This window comes from Streptopelia decaocto (assembly GCF_964273445.1).
Source record: "Streptopelia decaocto genome assembly, chromosome: 1".
Taxonomy (NCBI): Eukaryota; Metazoa; Chordata; class Aves; order Columbiformes; family Columbidae; genus Streptopelia; species Streptopelia decaocto.
The window spans coordinates 93120612-93131337 of NC_138663.1; the positions used below are offsets into that span (position 1 = coordinate 93120612).

The window sequence follows — 10726 nt, forward strand, 5'->3', positions numbered from 1 at the left end:
AAAAAAGACACCAAATAACCTTCTGCAAGGCTGACGTTTCAAAACTTATGTTCTCACGTTAAGTATCTTCAAAAGAAAAATCTAGACATAAACACATGGTGTATAAATCTTGTATCAGCAGTTACTGAGCTCTCTACATTTTAAGTTGTTAAAAAAGTACACCCATAGCTAAGAAGCAGTTGTTGAAGACACTACCTACAATTTTATATGTACATGAACAGATCTATTTAATATAGCAGAAAAATGAATATAATACTTGTTTTTCTCGATGCAGCAATGCAAAAATTTCAAAATTCTCTATGTACCAAATTGCAGAACTACAGAATTTAAGAGACACTACTGAGTGGTGCAGTTATTCCATACTACCAGGTAGTCCACAGGACTATACCAGAATAAAGTCAGAAAATGGAAATTAAAATAACTACAAGTAGAGGTTCCATGTACATATTTTTAAGCTGGCTGGATATTTAACAGCCTAGACAAAAAGAGATACTATGTATTACGGGCTCATGTTAACACTGCTAATGAAGGTTACATTTCTGCATGTCCTAACATCCCAATTTGCAAATCAGACTTACACTGATGTTTGTGTAAGTAATTCTAGTAGTTCTGAACTTATTTTTAAATTCATGCCTAAAAACTGTTCAAGTCTCACTACACATATGCTCAGCAGCAAGGAAAAAAACAAAAACAAACCAACCAAAAAAAAACAAATCAAAACACACCAACACACACACTTTCAAGAACAGCACCAATTCTTATCCAATCCATGGAGAAATACAGGGTGTTTCAAAAAGACAGAGCCAATTTGAAATCACTGTATCTCTGCAACCACAAACTGCCCATGAATGAAACTCTTACTGAGGGCACAGCAAGTGGAGGGAACACAGAGCATTTATAAAAAGGTCACTAAAACTCGATAACTTATTACACCATTTGTAAAATTGTGTAATTGTAACATGTTGGGTCCATCTTTTTGAAACACCCCGTAGATGGACAGCAGCAGCACAATGATGAGCTTGTAAAATGAATTAAAAGGGAATTAATGAATGTCGTATCCTCAGTATTTATTTTCTCCATGAAAAATCCAATAACTCAGTTTTCTAGAGACCTATGCCTAAGTAACAGACACAACAGTTGAAAAAATATGGGAAAAATGAATGTGTATGTTTCTTCCTGAATTTATTTTAAACTTTCAACTAAAATCATGGAACAAAAATATTTGTTATTATAATTATTAACATACACACAATGTAAGTGAAAACATAAACATACCATGTCTTTCCAGAGCTGCAGAAACTTGTTCTTTCAAATTCTAAAATGGACTTCTACAGTTCTTGTACCTATAATGCAAAACATTATGTTTCAGTTTTTGCACTATGCTCCATACTGATCTAAAGCTCAATTCAACTTCAAAACAATAACATGCAAGAATGGCTATTCAATTAGTCACAAGCCTGCAACTAGAGGAAATATATAGTTAGAATCATGTAAGAGAATCATGGAACACCTCAAGTTGGAAGGGACTCATAAGGATCATGAAGTCTGACTCCCTGCTCCTTGCAGGACTACCTAAAACTAAATCGTATGACTTCCCAAACTAAATCATACTTTCCATTTAAAAAAACAAACCAAACACACACACACAAAAAAACCCAACAAAACAAAACAAAAAACACAACTGAAAATACTTAGTATAAAACATACTCCAAACATTTTCACACACACACCTAAAATCCCAACCAATTTCAGGGGAAAAAGTGACAAAAACAGGCATACAATTGAAGAAATCTATCTACTTTCCAGAAAGTTCCTCGTTTGGCATGGAGTACCACATTTTCAGTACCATGAAGATTTAATACTTAATTTATTGGTTCTAAAACTTTATTAGGAACCAACAAATCCAATGCAGCTGATTTAGATTGATCTCCGATCTAGACTGGAGTTCTGCGAAGGAAGTCCTGATGTGGTTACCTGAAGAGTAGTTTCAGGTTTGTCTTAAAGACGTCAAACAACAGAGAACCCATCCAGTACCAAAGGGCAAATTCTGTGTCAGGGATATGAAAAGGAGTGATCCTAGACTGACACAGTTGTGCCAGTAAAGCTCTACAGCACTGTTTGCACACAATTTTTAATATTTAAATTAAAAAGTTAAATAGGGCACCCCACCTGTTTCATAAAACAAAACTGCTATTTTTAACAAACAATTATGATAATTATGTGGATTTATGTACAATTTAGATGAATAAGTTAATGTTACACAATTGTGTCAATAAAACTTCACTAGCCTTCAGAAGGAAAAAATAAAAGAATATATTTAAATGAACAGTATGAGACAGTAACTGATGATTTTCCTGTTTGGAGGTGGTACTTCCACACCATACCAACAGCAGAAATCCAGAATATCTATCTTATATTCTACTGAAGAATAATTCTTCATTCACAATTACACCACTAGGCAAACACAGTTAAAAGTATTCTGACAAATGTGACTGATATTTTCACACCTTGTATCACAGAACTTCCAGCATATGCTCCAATGTATATATTTATGTACACACACAGACCAATGACAGTCTATATAAAATTCACTCTCCTCTAAGATACAAAAGCACCAATTTTCAGCACACAAAGATACAAGCAGAGCACAAAGTACAACACGGAAAAGTATCACAAATACAACTATTAGGGATCTTACGATCGTTGTCCAGCAACAAGAGAAAAGAAAACAAAGGTTCCCAACATAATGGAAGCTATGTAGTTTAAGACAATACAATTTACAGAAGGAACAAATCCAGAGTAGAGGAGATGGAGACAGAGGTTTTGCTTACTAACACACAGCTAGCAGCAGAAGAGCAAATAACTAACAGCACAAAACTGAACCACCCGGATTTCCAGCTCTCCTTCCTCTATCTCCCCCACCAAGGCAGAAGAATTCAGCAGTCTCCTAAAAAACAAAACAAAACAAACAAAAAACCAAACAAACAACAAACAAACAAAACCACCACGAATGTGCAAAGGCTACACGAACAACAACAAAATGAAACATGGAATCTGCTGTGCTTCCCTAAAAGGAATGAAAATAATTTCATTACGTCAGACATGCTTCAACATTCATCTATAGTATACTTATTAATTATAATGAAGCCACACCTGCCTAAAAAAAAGATGCAAATGTGACTAAAAGCACAGCTAACACTATTGGTTCCACTCAACATGAAGAAATCTTTTCTGTCACATGACCAGAGCCAAAAGAGCTGCTTTTTCATAAATGTCATAGATTTTCAATAAGAGAGATTGGAAGGCACACTGAATTCTATTAACAAAGATGGTAAGCTACTGAATTAAGCAAATGGTAGCAAATTGTACAGAACTGCAAAACACTTTAACTATAAATTAGGAAAAATACTTTGAAACTCCCATGTTTGGCCTGATGAAAGACACCATGAAGTCGCTTCTATCAGGTGCTTAAATGATGTTTTCCCCTTTTTATTTTTCAGTAACTCTCATGAGATCGGGCACAAAAAAATTCTGAGCGTACTACCCTAAGGAAAATGGTAGGTATTTTACCCAGTGTTACAGATTCTCTCACACAATTTCAAATATGTAAGTTCAAATAAGAATAATTCTCTTCCACAACTATCATTCTTAATACAACAATACTAGCCAAAGAAACACAAAACCCAAACAACCAAATATTCACAAACATCCTTCTTTCAATAAGATATTCAGGTCATAGGAATCATGCAAATGGAGTTTTTATCACCACCTTACAATGTAAAGTGCTCAACCTTTGCAACCAAGACATTCCAGTATTTCACAGGAGTGACACACACTCACAAGAGCTCCTGTGGCCTTGAACTCTCATGGGACTTGCAGGTTGTGTGAACTCTAAGTATGTATTTCTATGGTCCACAATAGGCTAGAGTTTTGCTACAGCAGCTGAAACACATCTAGCTGCAGCTACTGCAGCCAGAGCTGGCTAGCATACTTTGGACTTTCTAAAAATAAAATAGTGTATATATACATATTAAACCACAACCTCATCACCAAGCCTTTGGACATGAGATTTTCCTATGAAATAAAAAGTAATCATTATCTAAATATGGCCATACAAATAAGAAAGATACAAAAATCATACTGGAAATAGAAATTCTGAAGTAGTGATAGACATCTTCAGTATTATCTAGCTTTGTAAAAGTTTTTGATACTTTTTAAGGAAACAAAAAATATTGTACTGTAAAATCAAAACACATTAAGCATTTATCAGCTCAAACACATGACTGTTGTGGTTTAACCCAAGCTAGCAATTACAACCACCATAGCCACTCACTCACCCCCACCCTGAATAGGGGAGAGAATTGAATGGGAAGGGAGAAACTTGGATTGAGATAAACACAGTTTAATAAAGTAACATAATATTAATACACTACTATTAAATAAATACATAAAATAGAAATATAATATAAAAGATATTCAATGCAACTCCTCATAAACTCTGTCCAACTCTGTCCACACTGAGCAGCCAATCCCAGGCAGCAGCACCTGGTCCCAAATAGCCAATCCCAGAGAGACAAAAGAGAAAAAAAGGCAGAAAGACCCAGAGGCCTCTGCAAAATGACAAAAGGCCAAACTCCCCCGTCTCTGACCAAAAAAAGTGAAGGCGAACACACAAGAGCAAGAGAGCAACCGGAAGATCCCAACTCTCCTTAAATACGAAGCATGACGCTGATGGGATGGAATACTCTTATTGATCAGTCTGGATGTCAGTCAAGCTCTGCCCTATCCATGCTCCCCCTCCTCGATGCCTCACACCTGTGGGCAGAGCACTCAGAACTCCCTTGGCTCTCAAACTAGAACTCAGTCCCAGGGTGTGACGTTTTGTTCTTAAACTAAGTCCAAATAATGACCGTGCTAACTATGAAAAAGAAAGGTTTCTAACTGCATGAAGAAAATTAACTTATTTTCAGTCAAACCAGCACAATGACTAACTATAATGCAAAAGAACTCACCTACAACTATGATAGCATTTCCTGAAGTATTTTGACCTGCAGCCCATCTTATAAGTTCAGCTCCTTGAGGGGTCACTCCACCACCCTCTAATACCCCAAGCCTGCTGAACTGCAGCTGCTCCAGCCTGGCTCCCACAAAGCACACCAGAGCAGGAGCACACAAGTAGTGCCAGAGCCTGACTGCCTGGACAAGCCCGGCATCTCTCAGCACCACTTGGCAACGTGTTACAGATAGCTCTGGTGCCTCCCCTGCACACAGCTCCCAAAGGTAAGGGAGATAGGGTGTTTCTTTCTTATTCCAATTTCCTGATTTTACCAGTTTCTTTGGTGAATATCAATGAAGTATCAACAAGTCCAAAAAGGGGGCTGCCAAAGGGAGTAAGAGTGTGGTCTCATCTACAAAGGGGAGATGAAGAACTAGTTTCACCTCTTACTCAAGCTCAGTCAAGACAGCAGGAGTCCTGCCACAGTCTTCACAGGACACCAGGTGAAAAGTAAACCATGGAGACTAATCACTGCCAGACAATTATGCAACAATGACCAACCCTGAACACATGCTCCATGATTTTCTGCTTGTCATTCCACCGGTTGAAGCAAGGCCCACTAAAACCCAACTTCCATTGGATTTCAAACTGAGATACCTTACAATTTTTGAGACACACTATCTGTTAGTTACTTAGGCCGCAGCTTTGAAACTGTCATAAAAGGACTGAACACATCAAGTAGCCAATTGGTACACCAGTTCAAGTTTGTGCTAAAACATCACCACTGTAATTCACCTCTGGCACAGTCCCACTGTTGACATACTACATATGAAAAGCATTATTCTCAAAAGTAAAGTAAGTGAACACAGTGCATGTTTTTAAAGCTATTTGGATGGATGTAAATGCTAATCGTTTTTGATGAAGTCTTGAACAGTTACATATTGTGAATATCCTCAAAAAAAAAACAAACAAAAAAACGCAGTCCAAACCTCTGCTTCACTAACTAGAAGCTTCTCTAAAAACACATATACCTCTGTTCTAAGGAAATACAAGTTGCTTCAAAAGAAGCAGGTCATCCCTCTCACCTAAGACAGTGAAATGAGGGTCCAGAGGGAAGCCACCCATTTAGTTCCACTCAGCTGAACAACTGCAGCTTCTCCTAATTCTTCACCACTCTGTAAAACATGGGTAAAGAACCATGCAAGATGGTAATGGGAAGAGGATCGGTAAAGATTGACTTCCACTCCCTTCCTCCATTCAGCAGTTTGCATAAAACAGGGAACCAGGCTCAACCTATTAAAAATAAGTAGTAGTTAACGCTTCCTTCAAGAGAGTCATTCAGAGTATTTGTGAGACAGAACACTATGGTAATATTTCGTTCATAACGTAATTTTGCAATCGGTAAGTTCTGTCACTCCTAGCCCCAAGAAGGTGGAACTACGCAAACCCAGCCAGTTAAAGAGCTATTTGGCCACACATTATATTGCCAAGCATGAATCCCGGATCTCAACACTACTTGATTTTGTCTTTTAAATTTTTCTACTATGAAGTTATTTTCCCAAAGAAATGTGTTACCAGCTGGTAGAGGTACCGAGGTGATGCTTCTTTACAAAATATTGCATTTACACTGTATTTGCTGACGTTCTGCTAGCCAACCACATACATTACACACATTCATATGAACTAGCATTTTTCCAAAGTTTTAGTCCTGGGCAATACAGTCTTATGAGGCTGTCAGGCACTGTAAACACAGGAAGCTAATGCAGTAAATGTTAAAGGTCAAAGTATTTAAGGTGACAAAAGTCACTTCAGACTTGCAATTTGCTCACTGTTGTTGTCTCTGGGAACCAATTATTTAGCAAAGCTTACAGCACACCCCTGGTAGAAGGGGGAACATACAAAGGAGGAGTTAGGTTGTTTTTTTGGCTTTTTTTTTTTTTTTTTTTTTAGTAAATTAAATATCATATTCTGAATTATTTGTTACAGACCCTGATGGCAAGTGGATTACCCTTGTCCTTCCATGTACAAATCAGGATTTGATTAATGACAGAAAACCTTTCAACATTGCTTCTCTATAAAACTTGTAACTACCTTAAATATACTACAAACTTCAGAAAAAGTGTTAAACATACCTCCTTTGTTTAAAAATCAATATCAATTCATTAACCAAAGTGAAGCAAAGGCCTGGCGCACAGTACAAGAAATGAAGATTGAGAAGACTGAGACTGGAAATGAGATATATGCCTCCGTACTCTAGGAATTCTTTCCTCTTCTCCCTCAATTGCATGTTTTATTTTTAAGAATTAGTGACTTTTACCTTCAAGAGCGGGGAGGAAGAAAAACATTTCCTGCATTTAAAAAAAGATGAATTATCTCTGGACATTCACTAAGTAAACTGAAACCAAAAGCAGCAGAGGAAAAAAAAAAAAAAAAGTAAAAAAAAAACCTTTCCCACAAAGCAAAAACTAAGATGATACATATTTACAAAAACAAACACTAAATTTGTTCCACAATAAATCTCATATCATGTACTACATTAATTATTGTTTATAGAAAATGTTATATGCTTAAACATGTTCACAATTAAACATGTTTATGACTATTAAAACCTGACTCAAATATATTTTTCCCTCCAATTATGTATTTGATTAAGTAGAACCTGTGAATTCATAGAGAATTAGTAAAGAACATGTCAAAGAAGCACATACTCATAATGAAACAAGCATGATTTTACACTGCAAACACATGTAATTTCACGTTTCCAAAGCAAGCGGGTTTTATCCTACAAAAAGTGAAGTTCAACAAAAATAAAGAGAACCTGTTTCATTTACTCAAGTTGACTATAACAGGGTCAAACTCAAGGTGCTCTATCTAACAAAGATTCTAGTAAGCTGAGAACATCCCTAGATGTATTTAACAAATGCACACAGTTTTAAATTCCATTCACAAAAGAATCATCATTTGCATACGTCTTTAAGCAGTGGCAGTAATTAAAAAAGGACTAAAAGTCTTGTTTGCTTTTAAAAAAAGGATCAAACCCACACAATGTTAGAGTTCTGAAGATGACCTGGACTGAGAGATCTAGACTTTGAAACTCAGTGCTGTGAAAAAGTTAAACACCTTCACTTTTTCAAGGCTGCCTTTCCTTCAGTCACTTTTTTCTTTTAAACAGTCACACAGTTATACTCCAAGAAAACCCCAAACAAATAAATTTATTTTGCCATTTAGCTTGGTACTTTATTTCTAAATTCTTGGGAGATACTCAGGATATTCCTGTAAACAGAAATAGCAAATAACTCTGGTAAACAGAAAATGAACTTGTTAACTCTGGTATGAAAGATGCTACCTTGAATAGCAAACATTTAGAGTGGAATGAAAGGTATTCATAAGAGAGAGATGAACTATCTGTAATATTGCACTGCAATAATTTCAGTTAAAGGCATATTTTGGTCCTGTAAACCTAAGTAGTGGTCTAGCTTTTTTTCCAAGATTCATCTATATTAAATTGACAGAACATTACTGTTACAAAGACAAGTCATAAGCACTGCAAACTGCATCTGTTTTAAGACACAAATGTATGTGAGGAAAATTATCAAATATCCATAACAATTTAGTAATGCATGTATTTTCAATTCAACACACTCATTAATTTGAAAATACTGTCAAACTCTGCGCTTAACTGTTTCCAAGATGAAAAGGCACAGAGTATTTAACACCACCACCCCTAACAAGCAGTTTGTGAAAAATGTAAAGCCCATTTTCCAGCAGTTTTCATTCTTACCTTTCATCTCCATTATTCTCCCAGCCAGGCATAGATGTCTAACAATGCAGTTAAACTTAAGAGTGTAGCTTCTCTCTTAGCAGGGAATCTCTGTAACTGGATGCTATTTGCATGAATTTAGGAACTTAATCTTATCTTTTAAACCTCTCCATTTCAAAACAAAAAACCAAATCAAACCAAAACCAAAAAAAAAAAAAAAAAAAAGAGAGAGAGAAACTGACAAACTGACAGCATAATCACAGTAGGTCTTACTTCCTTAGGAAACCAGGTACAATTTCCCACTGAGGAACTTTTTGGTAGACATGCAAGAGGCATGGTAAAACTAATCCAATATGCTGATTCTCACAGAGCCTCAGGTTTGCAAAAAGTCCTGCTGAGGCAGGGAAGTTTCCATATGGACACAGAGCGACTATCCCTGAAGTGATGTGCAAGACACAGGCATTTGCCTCAGAATTAGAACATCGCTTACACAGATGGAAACATAAGCAAGTATTACCATTAACTGGAAAAAAAAAAAGCGCACAACTACAAGTCTACAGATTACAGGTTCTTGCCACTTAAAAGGAGAGTTGTGGAACATATTTTCTTTCCTAAGCAGAAGTAATTTCTAAATGACCGTTTCACATCATCTTAGACATCCGACTTACAAATCGACTGTGAACCATAACAACCCATGAAGTTCCTTTAACTGAAATACTGCAGGCACAGTTCAAAACTGAAACCCAGCAAGTCCCACAGTCAGGAGTGACAGATCACGTTTATCAGCAGAGCAGCCTGTTCGCAGGTAAGCAGATCCAACTCTTCAGAGTGCACAGAAGCTAACACGAGCAAGTTAACATATCTACTTTGTTAAGCAGGCCTTGCACGCCAGTTACACACCATTTCACCTCCCCGTAGCCCCCCAGGTGTCCCAGCCGGCCATGCTGACAGCACCGAGATGCCCCATGCCCACAGCAACCCCACGGATCAGGCACCACCACTGCGCCGCTCGGCCGAGCCGAGAAACTGAGGCAGAGGCAGGCTGGGGTTCACCCGAGGTCGCCCAGCAAGGCCGGTCTCCCCGGGGGAGACGGGGTGAAGCCCGGAGCCACCCGTTCGCCCGGCCTTCCCGCTTCTGTGGAGGGACGGGGCGGCCCCGCACCCATGTGGAGGAGGGAGAGAGCCACCGGGGCCACGCACCCCTGCCGCCGGCGCCTCCCGCCTTCCCCATCCGATGTGGGGGATCTCCCCGGCAAAATGAAGACGGCAAGGCCGCCTCCCGGCCCCCTCCCCTCCAGTGCCGACGTGAGACGGGCGCCATCCCCCCTCCCAGCCCTTCCCCGGGCCGGGCGCTGCGCAGCGCCTACCGACCTGGGCGCTGCGGCCTGCTGTTCCCGGTCACTCCCGCCGCCGCCGCCCGGGCTCATGCGGGGGCCGCGCTGCGCTCGGGGCCGGGCCACAGGCGAGGAGGCGCCGCCGCCGCGGCTGCTGCCGGTGGAGCCGTCGGGGCCCCGGGGCGAAGGAGACGGGACCGCGGCCTGGCGGGGCGGGGAGAGGCGAGCGGCCTGGCGAGGCCGGCGGCGCGCAGCAGCGGGAGGGCGGGCCGGGTCCACGGGTGCGCCTCCTCTCACGGACTCGCTTCGCTCTCAGCCCGAGCCCCGCGCCACCATCTTGGGAAGCAACACGGATATCGGCGCGGCGCAAGCTCGGAGGACTCGCGGCAGCCGGGGATGGGGCGTGGGGGGGCAGGAAGGAGGACCCACTGTGTCCCGGCGTGCAACGCGGGCAGGGGCGGGCGGGCGGACAAGGCGGCTGCGCCACGCTACCAACCGCGCGAAACCATAGAGTTCCCCGGCCAGTTCCTTCCTGCCTTTTTCACTCGCCGCGCCCGGCGCAAGGGAGCCGAGGCAGCGCCTGCGTGCCTGCAGGCGTGAGGTGGCGGCCGCCATGTTGGAAGAGGGCAAACCGGG

The 10726-nt window shown here is 40.4% G+C and overlaps 1 protein-coding gene across 3 annotated transcripts in view; it reads right to left on the minus strand.

Moving 5' to 3' along the window:
• The window catches only part of UBE3A (ubiquitin protein ligase E3A), a 52280-nt gene extending 41758 nt beyond the window's left edge, over nt 1-10522 (minus strand). For all 3 annotated transcript variants that reach the window (XM_082074128.1, XM_082074126.1, XM_082074127.1), the window contains exons 1-2: nt 10128-10522; nt 1276-1343 (exon numbers count right to left, since the gene is read on the minus strand). The gene's annotated coding sequence lies outside the window, so the exon portion shown is untranslated. The remainder of the gene's footprint in view (nt 1-1275; nt 1344-10127) is intronic.
• Between the last annotated feature and the right edge of the window lie 204 nt (nt 10523-10726).